Source organism: Pongo pygmaeus, chromosome 16, assembly GCF_028885625.2.
Source record: "Pongo pygmaeus isolate AG05252 chromosome 16, NHGRI_mPonPyg2-v2.0_pri, whole genome shotgun sequence".
Taxonomy (NCBI): domain Eukaryota; kingdom Metazoa; phylum Chordata; class Mammalia; order Primates; family Hominidae; genus Pongo; species Pongo pygmaeus.
This window is the reverse complement of record NC_072389.2, coordinates 50911378-50935010: the sequence shown is the minus strand read 5'-3', so window position 1 is coordinate 50935010 and position 23633 is coordinate 50911378.

The following is a 23633-nucleotide window of genomic DNA, read 5'->3' as shown; positions in this document are numbered from 1 at the left end:
ACCAGCTCAGAGCCCCATGTGGTAAGTCTCTAAGATCCTGCTGCCTCAGAGGCATTTTGCCAGTGTAAATCCAAGCATCCACCCACCCATCTATCCATCCATCCACTCACCTCTCTGCCCAACCATCCAACTACCCACCCACCCATCCAACTATCCACCAATCTATCCACCCACCCATCCTTGTGGAACTTGCAACTGCACCTCCTCTCCCAGCGGTGTCTTTTTATGTCCCCAAAATCAAAATGTTCCACCATGCCCTTAATAAGATTGTAGACACACAGAGGCCTGTTTACTCCTGTGAGGGTCCAGGGGTGAAGAGAAAAAGAGGAGGTTGATGGGCAAGAAGGGAATTCCTCCACCTCTTCCTAAGGAGGTACCCACAGACAGGAGAACTTATTGCTACAGCACGAAAAAGCAAAATCAAAGTTAAGTTTTCAGCAGGTCACCCACATGCACACCAGATATGGACATCCTACTGTCCTGACTTTATAAAACTTCATGTGAAGTTATTAATATATTTTCCAATATACGTTAAAATATATATTCACTGTAGAAATTTAAAAAATAAAGACAATTAAAATTGCCTTATGTAACTCTACATAATAATAAGGTAAGGAGGCATGGATTAGTATAAAGAAGCTCAAAATGGGATTTGCCACTGAAGCCACACTGAAGAGATCACCACTGGACAGCAGCTGAACTGTGATTCGTGTGTAGGATTACAACCTCTCATCCATAATTTTTATATCCAAAAATCTCTGAAAACCAGAATATTTCCTATAATTTTCTGTAATTCATTTGACATCAAAACCTGACCTGAACTGACAGGTGACTATTCATAAATATCTTTATTTAACCTACTTAGTGTGAATATTCATATTTTGCTACAGAAATAGTGGTGTATTTGATCATAAGGTGCTTCCCTAACCTCTACTGCATGGAAATATATGTGTTACATTTCCAAAATTCAAATGCTTTGGAATTCTGAAAACTACCTGCCCCAAGTTTTAGAATAAGAGATTATGAATCTTTAATATCCCTGTCTTTAAGGGACAACCTCTGCCAGGAGGAAGGAGAGCTAAAAACACTCATCACTTCAAGATCATAAGCAAGTTATTTTGTTTTAACACTGGGACATTTCACACGGCCTAAAATTTAAACCACTAAAATGCAAGGATTTTCATCACTGAGATTTGTGCTCTTACCTCATCTTTGAACTCTTCTTACCTTGGAGCCTTGGGGAGGGGGTGAGATTCAATGATAGGAGGATGATGAAGGTTGAAAGTCAGGGATAGAGTGAGGGTTAAGGACATCACTTGACTTTTTTTTAAGTTCAATAATTATTTTTTATGGTCACCAAATAGATATGAATATCACTACAGCAGCTAAATGGCCATATCAAAATGTCATAAGCCCCATGAGAGATGGAAGAAAATCTTCATAGCTACTAAAGGAAAAATTATAACTGCTCCCAGGAGGTCTAAGACCCCTGAGAGATAAATGGCACTCAGGAGTTCTGGCCAATGAAACACCTTCAACCCATAAGTCAGAACTGAAAACCCACAGGCCTGCTTTGTTTGGATAGCACAGCACTGATAATTACAGGTTTGGTTTTGTTTCGTGTGAATGAAGAGCTTGCCACTTAAAACTTAGACATTTTCACATAAGTATCTTCGTATCTGGGCCAGGCATGGTGGCTCATGCCTGTAATCCCAGCACTTCGGGAGGCCGAGGCGGGTGGATCACCTAAGATCAGGAGTTCAAGACCATCCTGGCCAACATGGTGAAACCCCGTCTCTAGTAAAAATACAAAAATTAGCCGGGCATGGTGGCGCACACCTGTAATCCCAGCTACTCAGGCTGAGGCAGGAGAATCACTTGAACCCGGGAGGTGGAGGTTGCAGTGAGCTGAGATTGCGCCACTGCATTACAGCCTGGGCGACAGAGTAAGGTTCCATCTCAAAAAAAAAAAAAAAAAAAAAAAGCCAGGCACGGTGGCTCACGCCTGTAATCCCAACACTTTGGGAGGCTGAGGTGGGCAGATCACCTGAGGTCAGGAGTTCGAGACCACCCTGGCAAGCATGGTGAAACGCCGCCTCTACTAAAAATACAAAAATTAGCCAGGTTTGGTGGCACACGCCTGTAATTCCAGCTACTTGGGAGGCTGAGGCAGGACAATCGCTTGAAACTGGGAGACAGAGGTTGCAGTAAGCCAAGATTGTGCCATTGCACTCCAGCCTGGGTGACAGAGTGAGACTCCATTAAAAAAAAAAATGTATCTTGGTTTCTGGATTCTCTTAAGAAAGCTGAAGACCTGGTGACACTAGGCCTGTGCCCATGCATGGCAACAATCTAGAGCTGGGAACAAGTGGCTGCATCGTCGTCAACAGCCATTATCTCTCCTCTTCACTGCAATGTCCACAAGCCCCTAGATTCTCCTGGGACATTCACGTAGTCCCTGCTGGCATTTGACCACCCTGGGGCCTCTTGGGCATATGCTGTTGGTTCTGGGATGTGCCATTGACCCACTGGAGTTACATATGACTGTGTAACTCCATGACACATGACAACCTGGGAACAGTGGCTTTCTCAACAGAGAGGACTGACAGCCTTGTGTCAAAGCACGTGTCTAAGCAGTCATGACTAGTGAAGTGGCCCAGAGAAATCACAAAGGGAAGCACTGAGCAGTACTGGGAAGTCAATGAAGATTTTTTGCAGGAGCCAAATAACAGAGTTAGCAAGCAGTGGAGGCAAGGGCTCAGTTGAAAAGAACCTTAGGGAACAATTAATATAATTATTTCCATTAATGAACAATGTGTTGCTTTTTTCCCAGCCAGATATGGGCACCCTTAATATTCATAGTATACCTACTAACTACAGGTATTTTACCTATGTTGCCTCATTTACTCTTTACAACATCCTTCGGAGGCAGGTATGATTATGCCCATTTTAGAAATAAAGAAACTGAGCCCTAGAGATTTTAAGTAACTTACTCAAGGACACTAACTTATAACTGTTACAACCAGGATTCTAACCTAGGTGTTTATGACCCTCAAAATTAATTTGCTTTTCATTACACCACTAGACCCAATAGCAAATGTTTATCTTTGCCCACCAAGAAAGTCATTACTCAACTAATCAAAGCATCTTAACTGTATCCTCTCTCCTCTTAAAAATAGCTACTTTCAGAATCTGACACTGGCCAATTATACCTTAGTGTAAATTTAAGTCATTTTGGAGCCTTAACAGAGACCTGAAAGAGGTAACTATTCTGGGGAAGAAGAGCATTTTCTGCTATCACTAAAATCACAATGGTGTTTTTAACCATACTTAGCCAAACTTGCCAATATGATCTGGGAGCCACGCTCAGGGGCCATGTGTCTGTTTTCTCTATTTAACCCTGATCAGTGTAGTCACAGCCTCCTGGCCCGGGGATGATTTGGAGAAGGACAAGGCATGGACTTTTCAGGCAATGCAAAAACCTCTGGCATCCAAGGACCTAACTCATGATCTGCAAAAACTCAATTATTAACGTGAGTATATGAACATCATTTTGTTGTGATTAGATTTCACTTTAATTTAAATTTTGTTAAAGCCACAAGGGAGCAAAGAAGCAGTCTCGTGAAATAAACGAGTCAGTCTCAGTTTTATTTTTCATGTTTGCAAGCAGGATTATCGGCAAATCTTATCAGTCAGGCGGCAAATTACCAAGAACTACATTAAAAATGTGTGTAGTCATTTTCATTTTTGAAAGAGTCAAGACTATAAATAATTAAATGCATTAGACATCTGTTATTTATGAGCTGAAGTGACAGTTTTAATTTAGTTCTTCATTTAGCTGAGCCTGACGTATTGTGACTCTAAAGGAAAACACAGGAAATATCTAAAAATGACAACTTTTGGAGCCTGCAGTGACCATAGGTGCAAATCAAAGCCTGGTTATTTTCACTTCCCTTCAAAGCCTGTCAAGACACAATCTTCATTCCAATCTTCATTTGTGACCTTGTGTTGTCTGTCCTCGAGAATTCTCATTGGCTGACAGACCAGCCCCGCATCTGCATCTGCTAGCTTCACTATGTAAATCAGGCAGCTTAGTAGGAGCTGTGAACATGCTGCCAGTTAATTATACATGCAGAACTAAGTCACTAGATCAGATCTATGGACCACTTTCAGGAAATGCCAAAGAATTAAAACTGCCTGCCCTTTCCTTTTGCCATATCAGAGAAGGGCTGTTGTTTGGGTTTCCCAAAGATGTATAAAACCTCATGGATTACGGAAAAGAAGAGGCAAGAAATGGATACAGAAGTCGTGATTGGGAGGCCAAGGGATGATATGTTAATAATTAAGCTGCACAGCACTCACTAACTAAAGTCATCCTTGGAAATGCAGGCTCCCCAGTCACACAGTCCCACAAACCCACACACACCAGCCGTGTGCCTGGTAATGAGATGCCTTTGGGTTCCTGGCTCTGAGGAAGTGCAACTTTCTTCAGGTTGGAGCATTCTGGAACTGCGGTGAATCCTGAAGTGACCCCAGCCTCAAGTGATGGGAAATCACATCCCCTTGGCCTCCGTCAGAGTGGCTGGAAGTGTGACAGGTCCCATTACCTGTGCTCAGCCTGCTGAGAGTCATGCCATTTGATTGAGCAAGGGCTATAGTTTGGAAACAACTGCAATATTGAATATTTGCCAACTGATTTTAATATGTAGGTTTATTTGTAGTTGATTGATTTTAAACAATTTGCCTTGTGAATTTTTGTTTGCACAAGCACTCCTAGGAAAAAGGACCAGTGCAGAATTCAGTGAATTCTGAGCCCCTGGAATTGGTTAACAGGCTAACACAGATTTATATTTGGGCATCATTTGCAACCACATTCTACTTGGGGAAAGGAAGGCCAATATTTTGGGTTTTTCCCATAGACAAAACATAAATCAGGGAGCAAATCAAAGCATTTCAGCAGAAATGGTGTGCATAAAGTAAAAACTCCTCTGGCTCCCAGCTCCTATGTCTTTCTAAATTGCCAACTGGGGCCCCTTTGCCCACCCTCAGGCCCTTGGGCTAATCCTGTGGTCAGAGAAATAAAAGGACCACTGGTGCTCAGGAACTCACATCCGTTGAATCAGGGGGCACTCTTGCCCGGTCCTTGGATCCCAGATCCAGTGCTGGGACTCCTACTTGCCTTACTTCTTAACAGCAAACAAAAACTTGCCTGGTGCATGTTGTCCGCAGAGCTCTCGAATTCTTTCCTTCAACTCCTTCAGTTCCTCTGGAAGCTGGAATCAGGCTTGCCTGACCTTCTATGCTTAGTTCCCCAGAAACTGGCGCCCTATCCTTTAAACCTACTGCCAATAATAAAGTCACACTCTGTGACTCTGCCAGCCTGGATGTCTGCCAAGATCGTCCTGAGGCTCCCCAGGCAACACCCTCAGTCCACCAGCCAGGACAGCTACCAGGTGCCTTTGCTGAAGCTCCCAGGGTCTTTCCTCTGCTCTATCCCTGTCTGTTTGTCCCCTTTCCTCCCAGCCTCTGGGGCTGGCCCATTCTCAAAATGGCATCCCAGATCTGATTTCTAAGCATTTGGCTCTTCCCTCAGCTCCATCCAGCCTGATTGGCAGCTCTTCAGGGATTTCTGACTTCCCCAGCTGCTAATCCTGCTCCTCACCCAGCTCTGTATTCCCCTGCTCAAATTAATCTAGGCAGGAGCTGATTCGGCTTGTAATGCGAGGTTAATTACAGAAGTGATAACATTTCTAAATAAAATAAGCTCCTCAATTTTAAAAATCTAAATTAAAATAAAACCAGAAGGAAATCATTCTTGGATATAAAGCACAACCCTAGCTCCCCAACTCTTCCCTTCTCATCAGGACTAGCTTCATGGATGTATAGCCTGCACAGTCACCTAGGGCCCTGCACTTGGTTTAATGCTCTGCTCTTCCTACCTGGAAATTCTTAATTTTATCTTTGAACTTGCATTTTGTGAGTGAAGTCCGAGGGGACAATGGAACCTGCACTGGGGCAGAGACAATATGCTCCATATGCATGCTCCATATGCACGCTTCCCAAAGTTCCTTGCTGCCCCATTAGCACAGAGCCGTCTCAATGCCCCATGAGTACAGATTTGCAGTGGACACACAAAGCATCAGCAAGACTCAAAGTGAGAAGCAGATGAGCATGCTAGGTCTACCACTCAGTGTGCAGGGTGCTGACAGCTCCAAGAGGCCACACTTCCCTTCAAACCAGAGTTTGCTTTGAACACAGAAAAGAGGCAATGATGTTCTAGGAAACATAAATGTCCAAGGAACCCTCTCATATCCTCATGTCACTTACTTGTGTTACTGTTTGAGACCAGCCTGGCCAAAATGGTGAAACCCTGTCTCTACTAAAAATATAAAAATTAGCCAGGCATGATGGCGCACACCTGTAATCCCAGCTATTTGGAGGCTGAGACAGGAGAATTCCTTGAACCTGGGAGGCGGAAGTTGCAGTGAGCTGAGATTGCGCCACTGCACTCCAGCCTGGGTGACAGAGCGAGACTCCATCTCAAGAAAAAAAAAAAATGATGACATAAAAGAAAAGGAAGAGAGCAGGCACTCCATATTTCCTTTCCTTTCCATCCTTTCTTACTCCTCAGGAAAGCAAAGGTAGAGAGTGTCAGTGGAATGTGCACATATCACAAAGTGAAATAAAAAGTTGAGTTAGTTGTGTGCAGCGTGTCTACTGTTCTGGTAAGAACAAAACATACATGTATTCATGAGCTACGAAATACAAATTGTGTAATTTCAGTGATTCTGCATATGAGTTGAGTGCTTCTTATATTTACCTTTAAAACTACCATTGCACAATACTAAGTTGCACAGTATAATTCATGCTAATAATTTAAAATCTCAATTTTTCTTTACTTAGAAACACATCACATAGCAAATAAAAATTACCATGACAAATTGTGGGAGAGAACATGGAAGAAAGGAAAAAGTTTTACATTTTAGTACTTTGCACATCACTTTTCTGGTTTTTTTGAGGAAAAGGCCCAGAATTTTCATTTCACACTAGGCCCCACAAATTACATGTTTGGGAGCCGGCTAGTTGGGCAAGCTGAGAATAACCTCCTCAGGCAGCCCAGACTTCAGGAGGGCCGTCTGGGGTAGCCTGCTTCTCCAAGCCTGTGTGTTCATCTCCACATCTGCATCTTGCTTCTGGAGGCCCCCAGTGCTGTGGTTCCTCTGCCCCTGGATTCCCAACTCTGGTCTGATAGGCTAACCTTGAGTCCTTACATGGCTGACTCTGGTTTGGCACAATTTTAACCTGAGTCCTAACCCCCAGGCCACTGATGCCTGAGACCAAGCCCACACCCCTTCTCCACCACTGCTCACCCACTCATCATCCTGTTCTTCTACATCCTCCACCCTGCCAACCTCACTCTGTAGCTTTGCCTCCCCAAACAACCCTGCCCTCTCAGAGGGCCCTCATCCAAGCATTAGAGCCAGTTTCTGGCCACATGACACTCTCTATTGGTTCAATTCCCTTCTTGGATCTCCTGTCACCAGGGATATCCCACTTGGCACTGCCTAGCCCTCTGTCAAACTGCTGACCTCTGCAGATGATCAGAGTGTTGGAGGACAGGGGGCCAATGCCAGCTGGGGCCAGCTACCATAGCAAAGGGATGGCAGCTCAGCCCCATGGGAGCAGCATTATTGTCCCGCAGACATTACCAGGTTGTCTTCGATAGGAACAAAGTCCAATTGCTCAGGGCAGGTTACATCAGCGGCTCTCCTCATTAGAACCACCTGAGGAGCTTTTATAATAATAAAAAACCAATGCTGGGGTCCCATCCCCAGAGTTCTGGTTGAATTGATCTGGGGTGGGACCTGACACTGGTATTTTTGTCCATCCCCCTCAAAGAACTCCAGTGCACACCCAAGGCTGAGAACCAATCATAACATAAAGAGCTGAGCTGGAGCTGAGGAGCAGAGCTCAGAATGGAAGATGGGACCGATGTGGCTACCCCAGATCACTGCCTGCTTCTACCTCTTGTGTGGCAATGAACCTATTAAACAGAAATAATATTTAATCCTGCCATCCACACCATAAAATAGGATTACAGCAATACATGCCTCACATTTGCTTAGTAACCGGACGGTGCCCCAGGATTCCCCACTTTTTTTCTGTCCTGACCAAGAAATACAGTGTACCGTCAATGCTCTGTTGCCTGGGCAGCTGCATGTTTTTCCCTGCAGGCTTGAACCCAGGCTGGAGCCCTGAACATTCCCAGGTACTCAAAAAGGTATTTAGGTTGTTGCCCATAACATAAAAGAAACTAGCCCCAGCCCTGAGCCAAATTCCTTAAACCCTCATGTAAACTCCATACCCCACTCCCTGGCTGGAACATACCTCGGTAGAATAGCCCTTTCTCACTCTCTGTGGCAAGGATTGCTGCAGTACTCCATAAGTTCCCCTAATAAATGCTTTCGACTGATCACCCTGGCACTGAGCGCCTCTTTCTTTGGAATCCTAACCAACTCCACTTTGGGATAGTTTGGGGCACTCCGTTGTGGGAACTCCCCGATGCCACTTTTGGGGTGACTGCAGCCATGGGTTCAGTGGAATGAAACAGTGACAAATATTTTTATAAATGAATATGTTACTAAGACACAAACTCAAATTTGTCTGTAATTATTTGTTTCCTATTTTATTTATATATTCACTTATTTGTTCATAGAGAGTTGCTTCTACCAAAGTATAATCATCTCTTAACTGAGCAAACTGCCCGATCCTGTTCTTTAATTTGAAACATTCTTGTCCAAAACTTTAAGGAGACTGATTGTGAAAGTGTACATCTTCTATCTTGTCACCAGGTTCTCGTTTGTTCTTTTTTTTCTTTCCTCCTCCTCCCTCCCTTCCCTTTCTCTTGCTTCGGCTTCCTTTCATTTTCTCTGAGTGACTCACATTACCGGAGGCTTGTCTCAAGGTATCTATCCAATTCCTGGGCTGATTCCGCTATTAAGTGACTCTGCTGAAAGTGATGAGTTGGCCATCTCCCGGGGCAATCCTATAGCTCAGCCTTCTCACGAGTCCTGGGGAGCCTCAGACTATCCAACACAACATTTTCCCTGCAGCATCTATTATTTCGGCTTCTCTTTCTTCCTTGAAAATAATTAGGTTCCAGCCTACTTATAATATCCCATTTGATATCTAGAGAAAGTTTTCTGATTTCCTCTCATCCCATTCTTACTGACTAAACCTTACTTCTTTGCAAAGTAGGCAGTTTTCTTCAAGACCCTCACATGCTGTTTGTGTGCAGCCGGCTGTCCTATCCTACAAGGCCACCCCACACTCCCAGCTAAGGGTCTTGGCTCTCCTGGCCCTTACCCAGCAGTCCCTGTCTGCAGTGGCCTGATCCCTGGCTACCTCTTGAGGCCGCTGGCAGGTGGAGGCAGGTGGTCAGCCTGAGGATTGAAGACAAGGGCAGAGAGCCTCAGGGCAGGCTTGGGCCTCCACAGACAGTTAATGGGGTCAGAAGAACCCTTTTCTCTCAGAGGCAGTGCATCCCCAGTCAGCCCAGACTGCCCTTAGGGCAAGGAGCAAAGAGTGACTGCTTCCCTTTCAAGCCTGCAGTTGAAAATGCAAAAGGTTGTTAGCAGAAAAGGCCACAAGAAGGGTATTTGTTTTTCTTGCTATAGCTTTTTCCTAATTCACAAGCAGACAGGCAACATGCATATGTTCCAGATTCACACACTCTATATTTATCTCTTTAAAATTGTACTCTCTCAATTTGCTCTATTTTTTTTCCTTCCCATCTCCCACCTTCCTTTAGAAACAATCACTGATTTTAGCAGAACTGGAGTATATACACTCTTTATTTTGAAAGCAATAGTTGAAACATTTTAAGATAATTTGTGATCACTGAGGAAAATAAAAACACCTCTATCAGGATCCACCCTCTTTTTGTTGTTGTTGTTGTTTAGACGGAGTCTTGCTGTGTCGCATAGCCTGGAGTGCAGTGGCGCAATCTCGGCTCACTGCAACCTCCACCTCCCGGGGTCAAACGATTCTCATGCCTCAGCCTCCTGAGTAGCTGGGATTACAGGCATACACCACCACGCCCAGCTAATTTTTGTATTCTTAGTAGAGATGGGGTTCAAGTGATCCGCCCGCCTCGGCCTCCCAAAGTGCTGGGATTATGGCGTGAGCCACCGCACCCAGCCCCACTTTGTTTTTTTTAAATAGACTTTATTTGTTAGGAGCAGTTTTAGGTTCACAGCAAAATTAAGCAGCAGGTCCAGAGATTTTTCCAGCACCCCCTGCCCACACATACACAGCAACATCTCTCCACTAAAGCGGTACATTAGCACTTATAGGAACTAGTTGGGTATGTGGATGGGGCACATACCCTTTAGCAACATCTCTCTACCAAAGCAGTACATTTCTGATGACTGATAAGCCTTCATGGACACATCACAACCACCCAGAGGACACAGTTGACATTAGGGTTCACTCTTGGTGCTCTACACTCCAGGGGTGTGGACAAACATACAATAACACGTATCCACCATTATAGTATCACACAGTAGCTTCACTGCTCTCCATTCTCCATGCTCCATCTATTCAATCCTCCCTCTCCCCTATCCCTGGCAAGCATTGACCTTTTTCACTGTCTCCTTAGTTTTGCCTTTTCCAGAATATCATATATTTGGAATCATACAATGTGCAGCCTTTTCAGAATGGCTTCTTTCGCTTACTAATAGGCATTTGAGGGTCCTCTGTGTCTTTCATGGCCACAAGTTTACCTGTGATGGGAGGTGTGCACTGTCTAGGCACTGAGAGCTCTAGACATTTGACTGGTCCTGGGAGACACTGTATGAGTGAAGAACACAGACTTTGGATCACAGACAACCATGTTGTGTGACCTTAGACAAGCCTCAGTTTTCTCATCGGTGAAACAGGGGAGGAAGAGTAGAGGGTAACACAAAAATAAACTTCTTCAATTCATGGAAAGTGTACTGGCACTGGAAAAGTTTGGTGTTTGTTGTATGCTTGAAAATAAAATGCATACCGTTTTTAATGGGAAAAAGTAAAACAAAATAAACTTCCTCATAGTTTGTTAAATGAAATAAAGTATATAAAGTATCAAATATCTCCTGGGACTTAATAAATTCTCAGCAAATGGCTGGGAAGCAGCTCCCTAAAATAACTCTTTAATTACAAAGGAGAAAATAGTAACTTGTGGAAAAACCTGATGCCACCTTAACCAAGTTACTACCACAACCAATAATGAGACAATCTGACATTAAGTGGCTCCTGGTGTGATGTACTTCTATTATATTCCTTCCAAAAATGCATGAAAATCTAATTATGAAGAAACATCAAACAAACCCAGATTGAGGGACACTCTACAAAATAACTGGCTTGTACTCTTCAAAAATGTCAGTGTCAAAAAAGACAAAGAAAGGCTGAGGGACTGTCCCAAGCTAAAGGATTAAGAAGACATGACAACTAAATGCGATGCATGATCCTGGATTAAATCCTGGACCAGAGAAAACAATAGCTATAAATGGCATTATTGGGATAACTGGTGAAATTTGAATATGGAAAGTGTATTAGATAATAGTGTTATTGCAAGGTCAAATTTTCTGAATTTGGTCATTGTACTGTGGTTATGTAAAGAACATCCTTGTTCTTAGGAAATGCATGCTGAAGTATTTGTAGATAAAGGAGCAGCAGGTCTGCAGCTTACTATCAAATGGTTTAGAAAAAATAATAGCTTTATATAAACAGGTAGATTGAAAGAGAGCAAAAGCCAAGGTGGCAAAATACTAACTGGTGAGTCTGGATGTATTTGGAAGATCTTCGTGTGATGATGGCAACTTTTGCTTGAAAATATTTAATTATTTTAATAATTGCATATTATCTTTAAATTTCAATTTATCCTTCATATCTCCAACCTGGAACCTTGTCAAGTCATCCTAACTGGTATCCTATCTGCAGTCTTTTCCCTCCTCCAATTTATCCTTTATGCCATCTCCAGAGTATCAGTAACATATAAATGTGATCACATCATTCACTTGCTTAAAAACCTTTAGGCCGGGTGCGGTGGCTCACGCCTGTAATCCCAGCACTTTGGGAGGCCGAGGCGGGTGGATCACGAGGTCATGAAATCGAGACCATCCTGGCTAACATGGTGAAACCCCGTCTCTACTAAAAATACAAAAAATTAGCCAGGCGCGGTGGCGGGCGCCTGTAGTCCCAGCTACTCGGGAGGCTGAGGCAGGAGAATGGCGTGAACCCGGGAGGCGGAGCTTGCAGTGAGCGGAGACCGCGCCACTGCACTCCAGCCTGGGCGACAGAGCGAGACTCTATCTCAAAAAAAAAAAAAAAAAAAAAAAAAAAACTTTAACGTTCCCCAAATGCTGAGGAAGTCCCTTTTCTTTACTTTCCTCAAACCATCTCCAACACAAGGTAGCTGTGTGTGGAATATTTCTCCCGCAACCTTATTAAACAAACCATAACAATCCTTCGAATTAGATATTATCTTCATTTTATAGATGATGAAACTGAGGCTCAGAAAAATAAGTGATATGCCCCAGGTAATGTGCTGGTAAGTAATGATTCTCAGATTGATCTAACTCTCAAGTTTTTGCTACTTCTACTATCCCCTCCCATGACACCTCATGCTTGTTTAGCATATAGACTCAAAGGAGGTAAAATCTTTGAGCTTTCTTTTGTTACATAATTCTCAGATCCTGCAAGCAATTAACAAGTTCTGCTTGCAGCTTGTATATTCCTTAGAACTAAAATCAGAAACAATCCTTGGATGCAGACACCATTATTGGTAACCCTAACCACCAAGACCAAGTGTCCCAGTGCATCATTCCTGCCTAAACCTGCTCTTCACATGACTAGGCAGAGGGAAGAGTCTGAGATAGATTGCTTCTGAATGTTTGAGTGGATAGATCTGAAATAGAGGGGATGATGAGTGTTCTAAAATGTGCAGAACCATGAGGAAATTCATGAGATATCATGTAAAACTTACATGTACTCCAAGTCTAAACTGTGAGTTGCAAAATTAGTAGGCTACTGTTGATTGTGAAGGTAACCTGTTAATGTTGGCAGCTTTGGATAAAATTCATTATTCTCAATGTGCTTCAGATGCTTGTCTGTAAACATTTTATCACCTCAGCATGCAAGGGACACAAGGCCATGACTGATGCCGTGAATGTTGTTGGCTATCATAGTCTCATGAGCACTAAACGTAAAATAGTAAAGCTATCCAAAGATTAATTCACACCTGTGGCAAAGAGTATCCTTGCACTTCACAGTAGCTTATATCACTAACAAGGGGAGTCAGGACTAAACATGCCACCCTCCTAAGGCCTTGCAATAACTACTCTTCAATGAAGGTAAACAAGTGTATCTGCATTAGTTGTCTATCATCTATTGCTGCATAACGAACTGCTCCAAAATTTGACAGCTTAAAAAAGCACATATTTGGCTGGGCATGGTGGCTCATGCCTGTAATCCTAGCACTTTGAGAGGCCGAGGTGGGTGGATCACAAGGTCAAGAGATCGAGACCATCCTGGCCAACATGGTAAAACCCCATCTCTACTAAAAATACAAAAATTAGCCAGGCGTGGTGGTGTACGCCTGTAATCCCAGCTACTTAGGAGGCTGAGGCAGGAGAATCGCTTGAACCCGGGAGGCAGAGGTTGCAGTGAGCCAAGATTGCGCCACTGCACTCCAGCCTGATGACAGAGTGAGACTCTGTCTCAAAAAAAAAAAAAAAAAAGCACATATTTCTCACAGTTTCTGTGGATCAGAAATCCAGGAGCAGCTTAAATGAAGACCCTAGCTCAGGATTTCTCACAAGGGTGTAGTCCTCAACTGGGGGAAGATCCACTTCCAAGCTCAGTCACACTGCTGTTACCAAGATTCAGTTTCTTGAGGACTGTCGGACTAAGGGCCTCAGCTCTTCTCTGGCTGCTGACCCAAAGCCTCCCTCGGTTATATGCTGTGTGGGCCTCTCCACAGAGAAGCTCACAACATGGCAGCTGGCTTCCCTCAAAGGAAAAAAGCAAGAGAACAAGAAAGGGCAAGCAAGACAGGAAGCCAGTCTTTTTGTAACCTAACCTCAGAAGTGACATCTCATCAGTTTTGCCACATTCTGTTCAGTAGAAGCAAGTCATAGGTCCAGCCACACTCAAGGGGAAGGGATTGCACAAAGACATGAATATGGGCATTAGGGCTGACTGGAAACCAACTTAGAAGCTGCTACCACCGTGTCACTGGACATGCAACGAAGGATTCAGGTCAGCACCTCAGGCCTCAGTGCTGACCCCTGCCCGCTCTCTCCATCAACAGCAGCTGCTCAGTCCTGGATGACGCATTGGTACACTAGCAGGACCTGCTCCAGAGGAGGTGGGCTTTTGTTTCTGTGGGGTTGATTCCACTTTGCAATATTCCCTGAGATCTCAGTTCATCCTAACAGAGCAACACTACAGAAAAACAAACACACACAATTGGGGTGAGCAGATAAAACAAAATGACAATATTTTTTCATCCTTTTGAATGCAGACTAGGTATGTAACATCTCAAAGAATAAACTCCACAAAAGTGGTGAAGACAAAAAGATCCTTTAAATATCAGATTAGAGTCTTGAGTGCAAGCATTGCCTAAAACAGAAACTAATTGTACAACCTTTGGCACATTATTTAACCTTTCCTCACTTACTAAAAGAAAAAGAAAAAGACTTATCTAGTCCAACTTTCTCAAAGACTCCCTCCAGCTCCTTCTCAAGGAGAAAAGGTTCTCTCAACCCCTCCCTTAGGGGACCAATGTCAAAAGAGGTCGTTTGCCCCCTTCCCACATACTCCCAGGGCATCCTGGAACCCTGGTTAACAAATGCATTAAAATTCCCACCGTAGCCAAAGGCTTTTTTGGTGGAGCCAGGTTATTCTGGATCAATACATGTACCAGGACATTTTTAAGCCATTTAATTGGTATTCAAATTGATGGCCCAGATTCCTCATCCTTCACGGAAACGGATGCTGGATGGTGCACAGGATGCTGAGATATCCTGTGGAGGGTATGCTTTGAAAAAGCTCTTGCAATCTCATCACTCCCAGCAGTCTCACATATAAAATGCTTGATAGCTGACAATTTAACACATCCAACCAGAAACAAATCATCATTGTTATGCATCACTGATGGGCCATCCACTAAGCAGATATGTGAGAATTTGTGTTGTAATTACCTACAGAAGAGTTGCCAGCAGCTATTGCCCCCAAAAATTTTTTCAGGCACACAGGCATACTTTATATCTATTGTCTAATATGCTGGGAATCAAAGGTACTTTGGCAGCAGTATTAGCAAACCAACTATCTGTAATAACCTATTTGGTGTCCTGAGTCTCAAACCAGTACTCTTCTTAATTACTCTTAACTCCTTAATTTACTGTTTGTCTTAGTCTGTTTTCTGTTGCTATAACAGAATACCCGAGACTGAGTAATTCATAAGGAAAAGAGGTTTAATTGGCTCATGATTCTGGAGAATATCTGGAAAGTCCAATATCTGGTGGCCACATCTGGTGAGGACCTCATGCTCTTTCAACTCATGGTGGAAAACAGAAAGGAAAGTGGTAGTGTGTAAAGAGACCAAACACGAGAAGCAGCCTCCCTTTATAACGACCCACTCTCGAAGTAACAAATCTAGTTCCACAAGAGCAAAACTCACTCACTTCTATGAGACAGCATTAATCCCTTCATGAGGGTAGATTCCTCATAACCTAAATAGCTCTTAAAGGTCTCACCAGCTCTCATCACCCTTACCCTGGGGACCAAGACAACATGACTTTTGCTAGGGTCAAACAATATTCAAACCAAAGAACCATTTATCTTAGGTTGCAACTATATTTGTGTGTGTGGTTGGTTTTTTTGTTTGTTTGTTTGTTTGTTTTTGTTTTTGAGACAGTTTGGCTCTTGTTGCCCAGGCTGGAGTGCAAATGGCGTGATCTCGGCTCATCGCAACCTCTGCCCCCCAGGTTCAAGCAACTCTCCTGCCTCGGCCTCCTGAGTAGCTGGGATTACAGGCAAGCGTCACCACACCTGGCTAATTTTGTATTTTTAGTAAAGACAGGGTTTCTCCATATTGGTTAGGCTGGTCTCGAACTCCTGACCTCAGGTGATCCACCTGCCTTGGCCTCCTAAATGCTGGTATTATAGGCGTTACCCACCACGCCCAGCCACAACTATATTTGTAAACCACCATAACTTGGAAGTGGTTATTAAATGGCCCACCTCCTGGCCTCTACCAGTAGCACCCCCGCCTTCCCCCCGCAACAAAAAGCAATAAACACCCCTGCCTTTGAATTACTAGTATATGCAGTGTATGTAGAATCCTTAGTGTTTATATAAAAACTTGGAATGCGATAAGCTACACTAAACTGTCCAATGGTAAATAAACTCCTCTCAACGCTCCCCACACTTCTATCCCTCCCCACCACACTATCAAGGCCTGTCTCTTTGTCCCAGTGACCCACAATTGCTGTCGTAGATTCAAATAACTCTGTACATTCTCTTTTTAGACTCCTTTTATCTCTATTCCACTCTACTCTCTCCCTCCCCAGGCTCAGTCAAGCCTTCTCTTCTCTTCAGCCACGCTCTTATCAGAAGATTCTTTGAGTCCATCTGCCTCTCAGATCCTACCTCCTCTCCCCTTCTACTTCATCTCCTAAACTGAAACCTACTTTACCCCCTTCCCATGCCATCCAAAGAAGACCGCTGCTTCTCCTACTCACTCCAGTTCGAGAAACCAGAAGGAAAAATCCACATATTCCTTCCTCCTTAGTCTACTTCACCACCTCCTCTTGTATCCTCTTGAATCAATTATTCCATGTGACCTCTCCCCTACGTTCCTCAGGACTTTCCAAACTTTGCTGCCAATATACCCTTTCTTCATCCTCAGAGATGTGAATATCATTCATGGTCTTGAAACACCCCAATGGTCTCCCTTGCCTTCAAACACCCTCATGTATTGTGTGAGCATGAGCCTGTTTTATCTCCAAAACATCAAAGTGTAAGCTCTTGCTCTGAAACTCCCATCCAACTGCTACCTCTCCCTAGGGCCACAATCGCCTCTCTTACTGAGACTGTTTTGAAGCAAGTATTCAGCCCCATTCTCCACTCAACCAGTCCCCTCTGGCCTGGCTAGTTCCCAAGATCAACCACTTCTGATCAACCGCCACTTAATTCTGCTTTTACTAATAACCCAGGATCCGAACTGCTCTTGGCTTTCCACCCACTGAGACCCTACTTTGTAAGAGAACCAGCACTGAAGTGTGATTTTGCCTGGTAACATTAGACAAAGTCAGGATATCCAATCACAGCTGGGTCCCAACTAGGGGTGAAGGGTTGGGTTGCAAGGCACTTCCCCACCCCTCAGTTGCACCCAGTCATTTTCATTCTACTCATCCTCGGTCTCACCCTCTCACTCTCAGAAAATGACCTCAACCCCTATTTCACTGAGAAGAGCTACCTCTTATTCCTCCCTCGATCTACTCTGATCTCTCTCCATCCCCACCTTCACCAACCCTCAACCCCAAACCTATCCCCCATCTCCCTGCCAACTTTTCCCTCCTTCTCTGAAGAACAAATTACTTTCCCATGTGGTTTTTGCCCAAGATGTTTGCATAGTTTGGGCTGGCAACTGCTTGTGCCAGAACCCCCAACCCCAGCTGGTTGAGTTACAGAGCAACCATCTTTTCACTACTGCAAAAGAAAGTGGTGAAAGCAGAGATTGCAAGCTTCTAGGAAAAATTAAGGGCATCTCATATCATGCCTGGCCTCTTTCATCTTGCCATAAATGCCACTAGTACTACAACAGGGGACTCTCCAGTGCAGGGACCAAAGCCCAGGCTGGGGATTTGTAATAAATAGATGCTGGTTTTGAAGTTGTTGGGTATTTGTACCATGGAAACATTCTGGGTTTCCTACTTGGGTTTTTTTTAGCTTTTTGTCTGTGTGATTATTGCTGAGAATTTTGTCTTGGTTTGTGCTAATTTAAATTTTCCTTTCCTTTATCTGGATTGATTTATTATCTATTTTTCTAAATTCAAGCTTCTTTTATTTTCTTTTTAAAATATTTTTCTCTTAATCCACTTTGTTAAAGTATTAACACCCAAAAGAGCATTCTTAATTCCTTAATCTTGTACTTAAGCTTCAAAACTATCTACTTTCATGTTTTTATCGTTTCTCCCCATGGGGTTTAGTCTGTTATCCTCTTAATCTTTTATCTCTTTCACTTTGATGTATTTAACCTTTTACCTTGTTGGTTTATATTATTTCATCTTTTATCTTAAATCTAATTTATTTATTATCTTGTCATTACTTTTTAATTCTTACCTTTTATTTTGCTTTTTAACTTTTATTCATAGTATCTTAATTTTTTAACTTAGATTTAATTTTAGCTTTATTTTTTCACTCCTCTCATTTTCTTTTAGTAATGTCACTCTTCTGTATTCTTATCGTAAAACTTATTTATTGTATCTCTCACGGTGACTTTATGTCTTAACCTTTTATCTGCACTGGGCTTTTATTCTCTGATTGTAATATTTATCCTGCTCCTTTCCCTTTACCTTTCTCTTCCCAAGTATCAATGCTTTATTTTTAATATTCTCTTAAGCTTCTACCCTTCCCTCGTTATTTTGCTTAAGTTTTCTCTCCTTTCTTTTTTCTCTTACATTTGTATTTATTTTATGACTTGGTTTAAAAATCACTAGCAGGAGTAAGGTGAGAAAAATCTCATTTCCCTCACGGAGAAATCGTAAAGCTTCTCTTTCAGGGTGTTCTCCCTTACTGCTGCCCCTGTAACCCCACACATTATGCACTGCTAGATTCCTCAGCCCTTTTAAGGAGACTTGAGAGACCCTCATCTCCAAGGTCAACAATCTCAGTGATGGGGGTAGGGCAGTGGACACAACATGTTTACTAAAGGGCATTGCTTCCTGACATCTTACACTATCCCGTATGTGCTTGAAATTCATGTTTGTGGACATATTTTTGGATTGGGGGGCTGCCCCAAGCCTCAGCCTACACTAAAGCATACTAAAGAAATAGCCCTAGAAAACCAAACAGTGAGGGTTGTTGAGGACGAGGCTTGTTACATTTTTGAGGGCCCATGATAGGAACATTATCCTAAACTTGGCACCAAGAATAGGAATAGTGACATGGGTTCCTCTCTCTCGCATTAACTGCTCATGTTTCTCTTGTTGTGTTGGCTACTAAACATCTTTAAGGCTGGGCACGGTGGCTCACGCTGGTAATCCCAGCACTTTGGAAGGCTGAGGTGGGCGGATCACTAGATGTCAGGAGTTCGAGACTAGCCTTGCCAACATGGTGAAACCTTGTCTCTACTAAAAATACAAAAAATCAGCCAGGTGTGGTGGCACGCACCTGTAATCCCAGCTACTCAGGAGGCTGAGGCAGCAGAATTGCTTAAGCCCAGGAGGTGGAGACTGTAGTGAGCCAAGATCGCGCCACTGCATTCCAGCCTGGGTGAGAGAGCAAGACTCTATCTCAAAAAATAAAATAATATAATATAATATCAACATCTTAAAGCCAAATGTATGCCCAAGCCCCAGGCAAGTTCCCTCGGACAAGGCAGGCAGTGTGTGCCTAACCTCCCATCCCACTTCATCCTACCTTTCTCTCAACTGCAATTTTCTTGTTTGTTTGTTTGCTTTTTGAGACAGGGTCTTACTCTGTTGCCCAGGCTGGAGTGCAGTGGCACAACCACGGCTCACTGCAACCTCAACCTCCCCAGGTTTAGGTGACTCTCCCACCTCAGCCTCCAAAGTAGCTGGGACTACAGATGTGCACCACTGCACCTGGCTAATTTTTGTATTTTTTGTAGAGATGAGGTTTTGTCATGTTGCCCAGGCTGGTCTCAAACTCCTGGGCTCAAGCAATCCTCCCACCTCAGCCTCCCAAAGTGCTGGATTACAGGCATGAGCCACCACAACCAGCCTTTAGCTACAATTTTCTAACCTACTTGTATTTTACTCTACTTCATAGTGTTATGTGTGTGTATATATATATCTTTTTATTTTTTATTTATTTATTATATATATTATATATATATATATATATATTTTTTTTTTTTGAGATGGATCTCACCATGAACTCCAGCCTGGGCAGCAGAGCAAGACCCTGTCTCAAAACAAACAAACAAAAATTGTAGCTAAAATCAAGAGAGAGGTCTTGAGAAAGAACTGGAGCCACCTAAAAAGCTAAATAAAGCCAGGGTCCTGATTGATACATTCTCATTTCAAACATTAATCTCACTAGGATCTTTAGATAGAATACATCCCTAATTTAATTTTTAAAAATATGGTCATCATGTGCATTATGGGCTTCAAGAAGTACTGATCACTCAGTGATCAACTCAACCACAGCTCTATAACCCAGCATTCCAAGACATAGATGAGCAAACCCCAAATCATTATTAATTATGCATAAAGATGATAAACGGGGTCTCATTTCATGTGTTAACATGAATTAGTGGGAAGCGGCTGCATAGAACAGAGTACTAAGAAGAATTGCAGGGCTATATCTGGGCTCTGCAGGAATAAATTCTGTGATCAACTAGACATGTCTGCACAGAATGGGGAGTAGCAGCATTTGAAAGACATAGGTGTCTTTTCAGGATATGGTTTTACTATTACTGCTGTATCACCACATGCCATTGGTGTCTTTCATAAATACCTTTTTAAAACATTAACACATGGAGACCTACAATGACTCTTGCACTTTGTGCAAATCTATTTCCTTGAGTCAGAGAGTTTTTCAGATCAACTAGATCAAGGAACTGAGCTGAACTGAGGCTTATGATCTTGAAGCCATCAATACAGAACTCTGGCTGAATCAAACTAAACTTCAAGCTCTAAGAACTTCATATACTCATAAAATCTGTATTTCTTTTACTATGGAACTACCAGAGTGATTTTTAAATTTTCTTTAGCAACAGAACTCTTCATTTAAATTAAATCTCACACAAAACAATACACAGATAATAGTAGATTTGTTCTGATTAAAGAGAGAAAAGCCAGAGGCCCATCTTGCCTTTGACCTCCACCTCAAGCATCTCATCAGGTCTCTGAGATCTGGAGGGCTGTTTGAACACTAAGAGAAAACCTCTTAGATTGCTTGGGGCCCTATGTAGTTGTAGCACCATAATATTACAATCAATTAACCAACTCTTTCAGCTTGATATTCTCAGTTATGTTGTGAGTCAACTCCATTCATGCATCCAAACAGGAGGCATCCATTGCCTGAAGGAGGATTCATCCCATGGAACTGCAGAGCCAAATGGTCACATGCTTAGCTTTTGTTTTCAAAGGCAAGGTCCAGGTTGAGTTGGTCTGCCTGATGAATGCTGGGCTATACTACAGCAAAACTGAACCAGAAATATCAGTGGATTGGCACAAGAAAAGTTATTTGGGTTGGGCCTCCCCATTCTAGCTTTTAGCAACATCATCTGGAATACAGATCCCCTAAAGATCAATAAAGAGAGGAAGAGAGAATGGAGAACTCACACTCACTGTTAAATTCCTCAGCCTGTATATCAGTCAGCTAGGGCTGCCATAATAAAATGCTGTAGACTGGGTGGCTCAAACAACAGAAATTTATTTCTCACAGCTCTGGAGGCTGGAAGTCCGAGATCAAGGTGTGAGAGATTTGGTTTCTCCTGAGGCTTCTCTCCGTGGCTTGCCGATGGCCACCTACTCTCTGTATGCTCACATGAAGTATGCAGATCCCTACTGTTTCTTCCTCTTCTTATAAGGACACCAGTCAATTGGATTAGGGCCTCACCATTATAACCTTAATTACTTATTTAAAGACTCTGTCTCCAAATACAATCACATTGAAGTTAGGGCTTCAATGGGGTTGAGGGGATGGGGTGAGACAATTCAGTCCCTAACAGCCTGGAAATATGAAATACTATTCCCATTCAAATTGTATTGGCTAGAACAGGTCACATGGCTCCACCTAACTACAAGATGGGCTGGTAAGTTTCAACTTCACTTGTGCCAGGGAGGAAAGGAGGACCAGGTATGAGTGAGCACTAGCAATTTTTACCTCACAAGAATATGGTGAAAATATTTAAGAATATATGTGATTGGGCACAGTTGTTCCCACTCCTAGAATGAAAGCAATGAAAGAAAAGTGATGAGGGCAATTGACAAAGGGCCTTTATTTGGAGAGACCATGTGGACAGAAGCACAAACAGACAGCATCCAGAGATATACCCCCACACCCCACCTCCTCTAAGCAGCCACACCCAGTACCAGGGAGACAAACAGAACCTGAGTCAGTGCTGCAGATAGTCAGATACTCCAGACTCCATTAGTGCTCTACATGGCCAGAGCTGAGGAGTCACAATAGTCATCCTTCCCTCTGGCATCTGGGCAGGACCTTTGATCAACAGTAGCCAGCACACTGCCCAGTGACCATCCACAGGACTGATGCCCACGTGAGCCCCTAGACTTAGTCATTATCTGATGACTCCAGTGGACAATCCCCCTCCACACACATTCACTCATAAAGTAAGGTTCTCAGAGATCCAGAGGCAGAGAGTAGGGATGGTGTAGGAGGGTGGTACCCAGTTCATGGTACTCTGTTACAGCAACAGAAAACAGATGAAGACAGGTCAGTACTCTTTAAATCTTTCTAGGTGGAGGGAAAGAACCTTCATCAGCCATCCTCCTTTCCTGTGGGATTGGAAAAAACAGCTCAAGATTTCCCCTCAGGCCAGGGCAAAACTGAACTAACCTTCTACTTTGAGAGGCACCAAACTAACTCCTGTTAACTCAAGGAAAGCCATAGAGCCATCTACTGGTCACAAGTAAAAGGAGGAAGTCATCTAAAAACAACAGAAAAAAGTAAAAATATTCAAATTCATCTTTAATAACTTCACAGAGAAATGTGATAGGAAGCATCCTCTCATTCCCTTCAATATAAATACATGAGAATATTTTCTTAAATATAAGAAAATATAAGAGACACCTGAAGTCAGATATGCCTTTAGTAAATGTGTTTAGGGAATTAGCATTGTAATATACTAGGAGGTCATCTAGTCCATAGTTCTTAGATGCTCTTCAATTCTCTCAATTCTACATGTTCAAAATCTGTAAAAATAAGACATGAAGACACGAATTCATTTTTTTAAAACTGAAACCTGCAAGTTTAATGAAGGAATTCAAGATCCTGCAGTTTGGCTGACAAATGATATACTCAGCACCCAATTTTCTCCTATTAGGTGATCTGCAGTACACAATCACAGAGCCTCTAGGCCAATTTTCCTGAATGGTCATAAAGGTTTTTAACAAAGAAAGAGCTCCAAAAACTTAGGAATGGGATGGGGGCAATAAAGACTTCATTCAACCAGGGGCCCACTTTAAAGGGCAATATTGGATTGAAAAATTGAGCTACACCAGTGAAAGCACCCAACGGCCTTGCTGCTTAAAGATAGCTGAGGTTCAACTCAACCTCCCCCCAACCTCCAGAGGCCTAGAATGTGACTCTAATGTAGTTTTTGCTTCCAAGTACAAAACCCAGACAAGACGCCCAGGCAAAGTCTCGGAAGA